This window comes from Zootoca vivipara, chromosome 16 (genome assembly GCF_963506605.1).
Source record: "Zootoca vivipara chromosome 16, rZooViv1.1, whole genome shotgun sequence".
Taxonomy (NCBI): domain Eukaryota; kingdom Metazoa; phylum Chordata; class Lepidosauria; order Squamata; family Lacertidae; genus Zootoca; species Zootoca vivipara.
Genome location: NC_083291.1, coordinates 40,338,025 through 40,341,627, shown reverse-complemented (window position 1 = coordinate 40,341,627; position 3,603 = coordinate 40,338,025). Strand labels below are relative to the sequence as shown.

At 55.1% G+C, this 3,603-nt stretch overlaps 1 long non-coding RNA gene across 1 annotated transcript; it reads left to right on the top strand.

The window, feature by feature from the left end:
- The first annotated feature begins 914 nt into the window (after window positions 1–914).
- Window positions 915–1,846, top strand: LOC118097589 (uncharacterized). The gene is made up of 4 exons (XR_004694075.2): window positions 915–1,014; window positions 1,299–1,350; window positions 1,558–1,630; window positions 1,734–1,846. It is a non-coding gene; the product is annotated as an uncharacterized LOC118097589 (long non-coding RNA).
- Window positions 1,847–3,603: the final 1,757 nt, after the last annotated feature.

Here is a 3,603-nt window from a genome sequence, read left to right as displayed (position 1 = left end):
CCAAGGAGGAGACGGCCAAAGCCATTTTGGTGAGTGAGGGGTGGTGTGAGGGACCCCCGCGGGGAGGTGGGGGGGAAGGAGGGCCTTTAGGGAAGGGGTTGTGCATCTGCGGAGAGGAGGACCCTGCCGGCTTAGTGTCCCCTGGAAAGCCAAGCCTGGTGTTTGGGGTGGGAGCTGTCCTCCGGAGGCCCCGGAAAGAGCTGATTTTCCTCTTCTGTTCTCTTCCAGGACATCTTGGGGCCCTTGGAGCACTTCAGGGATCGCCCCCTGACCCTGGCCCTGGCCCTTGCCTTGGAGGCCCTCCTCCAGCTAAGGTGAGTGGGGTCTTTGGGATGGAGGGTGGGGTGGGGGGCAGAACTCCAGGGGAGACTCGGAGGAGGAAGCGTCTAACCCTCTCGCTTTCATCTCTGCAGTACCATGAGGCCCAAATTCAGCTCCGATATGATCAGTGCAATCCTCCATAGGACCATGGAGGCAGTTCTTCAGGGCCCAGAAAAGGAGGAGGAAAGAGAGGTATGTCCTTTGTCTTGAATTCCCTTTGCATGGCTCTTTCTTCTTCATCATCATATTTCACCAACATTCAAACTCTCTTCTCTCTTTTCTCGCAGGAGCTGAAGCGCCACTTCCGTCTCCTCATTGGAAGTCTCCTTATGGAAGCCCTCCTGCAACTTTTAAGCGTAAGTGTCCCGATGGCATCAGGGGTGGTTTTAGGGTTGCCCCCCCCCGTCCCTTACCCAACGGACTGCCCCATTTCTGGGGCACAGAGCCTCTTTGGCCCTCAATTTGGTCCAAGACCAAAGCTGGCAAACCCTCATGGTCCAGAAGTGCCAGGGACTCTGTGGTGGGGGCAGTGAGGGCCGCTTTGGCCCAGACTGGCCCCTGACTCTGAGACGCTCTTCCCTCCTGCAGGACCTGCGAGGATATGTCCTGGGGGAAAGTGGGGAGGCTCAAAAACTAGCGGCCAGCAGCATTTCATTGCTGCTGGCCGTTGCCCAGAAATTTCCCCGCCTCCGAGTAAGTAGCTCGCCTTCTTCTATTCCTTTCTGTGTTCGCTTCCATCCCTCCAAGAGCACATCCCTGAGTGACCTTTAACGCAGGTGATGTGGTGTGTGTCCCTGGGGGCCAGGGTGAGGCCAGAGGCTGCCCTTCCACCTCTGCCCAGGAGGCTGCAGGGCCCAGGGAGGTCCTCTGGAACAAGGGATTGGGCCCAAGACAGAGGGAGACCCATCCTTTCTGGCTTGGCGCTGCTTCTGTGCTCTCTTGCTCCCAACTGACCCTGATTTTTCTTTCCTCTGCAGATGACGGTAGTTCGGCCGGACCTGGCGTGCTTCCGCCGGAAGCCGGAAGAAGGTGGGTCCCACACCCTGGAGACAGCAAACCTTGTCCCTTTATTTGCCCAAGACCCACCTCTGAGGTCTTCTTGCTAGGACTCCTGCAGGACCTGCTCCCTGCCTGGCAGGCCTTTCCCACCTTTGACTGAAGGATGGGGGGGGGGAGAAGGCCTGTGGGAAAATCTCATGTTCATTCTCATTCTCATTCTCATTCTCTTCCATCCAGATGACATTGTCATTGAGGATTTATAGGCAGTGCGGACACCAGAGAGAGGCCAACATCCAAATGAACTCAGCAGGTAAGACTTTCTCAAAAGCCCACCTGTCATTAGAGATGCCCTGTTTCATCTGTGAGAGAAGCAGGAACTCCTGGCATCCTGCTTACCTTTTTTTCTCTTGCAGGTGACAGAATGATGGCGGCAAGACCTCCTTCTCCATATTTTCATGGGGGCAGAGCATTAAAAACAGAATAAAACTTCAAACATTAAAAACTTCCCTGAACAGGGCTGCCTTCAGATGTCTTCCAGAAGTCAGATAGTTGTTTATTTCCTTGACATCTGCTGGGAGGGCATTCCACAGGGCGGGCACCACTACCGAGAAAGTGTTTGCAGGCTCCTGACATCCTGGTCCCGATCCTCGCAGAACTTGTTCTTGATCTGCATATCAGAGCACACAGAACGTAAACACTCAATATGTTAACCGGAATGGAGGTAGTAGAGAGATGGAGAGAAGATGGAGAGAGATGGAGAGAAGGCAAGCATTCTGAGCCCTCAGCTGGCATTTCTATCACAGACAGAAGGGAGTCCCTCGCTGCAAATCGTATGCAGTGAATCTTCGGGATGTCCTCCTTACCGCAAAAGGTGTAGTTCTCTCTGAGGCTGCCATTCGAAGCAAGTCTTGTCCCTGTAGAGCAGCAATGTCAATGTTGAGTGTTTTCAGCTCATGGTCAATGATGTTCATCTTCTGTGAGTTGTTGACCTGCAGCAAGCCAGAACACATGGGCCTAATGTTCCAGCTTGCTGAGTGCAAAAGGGTTTGTTCCTTTCTTTCTTGCCTGATATAGCAGTTCAGTCTGCTTAGTGAGTGATACTGTCAGCTCCAAACATCCACTGAGGCAGGTGGCCAGTGGCCATTCATCACTTTATTGATTGGGAACTGCCTGGCTTTATTGAGGTTGTGCATGAGTGTGTGCGCGCGTGCACACACACAAACACACAGTGATCACAGGGTTGGTGGGAGAAGGCAAAGGAAGGGGCACATAGCCGCCGACGCTGCCAGCCCCAGAAGCACAAGCACAAGCACAAGCAGAAGCTGCCGCCACGATGTCATCAGGCCCGCTGGCCCTGTAGCCCTGCCCACATTCTCACTTCATGGCCCCTCCCCTCCCGTGCCTTGGCCCCGCCCCTGAACGAGCATGGCTCCCCCCCCCGTTTTGATCCTGGCTACGCCCCTGAATGGGACACCAGTTTTTTAAAAGTGCGGAAAGGGAAACTAAAAGGATCAAGGGGCTGAAACACATCTATGATGCAGGCTTAAAACATGTTGGGACTTTTCAGTTTAGAAATGTGAGAACAGATGGTGGCAGACGTGAGAGCTGTATAAAATTATGTGTGGTGTGAAGAAAATGACAGAGAAAGGATTTTCTCTCAACATAGTATCACAACTCAGGACCATCTTGAAGCTGAATGTTGCTTCTGGTGGCAAAGAGGGCCTATTGGTGACACGAGCCTCTCGCGCCTCGTCTTCGTCCTGCAGCGGGGCGGACTCGGAACCCACCGGCCCACCAGCTTCCTTTTTGTGCTGGGTGAACAGCGCGAGCACGACGGAGAGGAAGCCCTCGCCCCTTGTTGCTCCGGCGGAGGGAAGTCGCCACGGGACCCGCAGCGCCACAGAAGCCGCTGCCGGGACTCCAGGCGGCTCGGCCGGCCGCGTTTCCGGGCGAGGCTTCGGGCGTCAGCGCAGGCGGAACCGAGGACCCGTCCGCCTTCGAGGGGGTCCTTCCTTCCCCGGTTGCTTGAGGCTCGTCTGCCCCGCTGAAGCTTTTTCTGCGGTCGGGCTTTTGAAAACCCTTTTCAGTCGATTGGTGGTCAAGCCGGCCAATGAAACTGTAGTCCCGCCCCGCCGTCAATCTCGTCGCCAATGGAGCTGACCTTTCGCTTGATAGACACGTAGATAGCCTGTAGAGATAAGCGGTGCTAAAAATGCCGGCCAATAGAGGCAAAGGTCGGGGCGGGCGAAGCGTGGGCAGCGCTTCCGGGTGGAAGAGGGAATG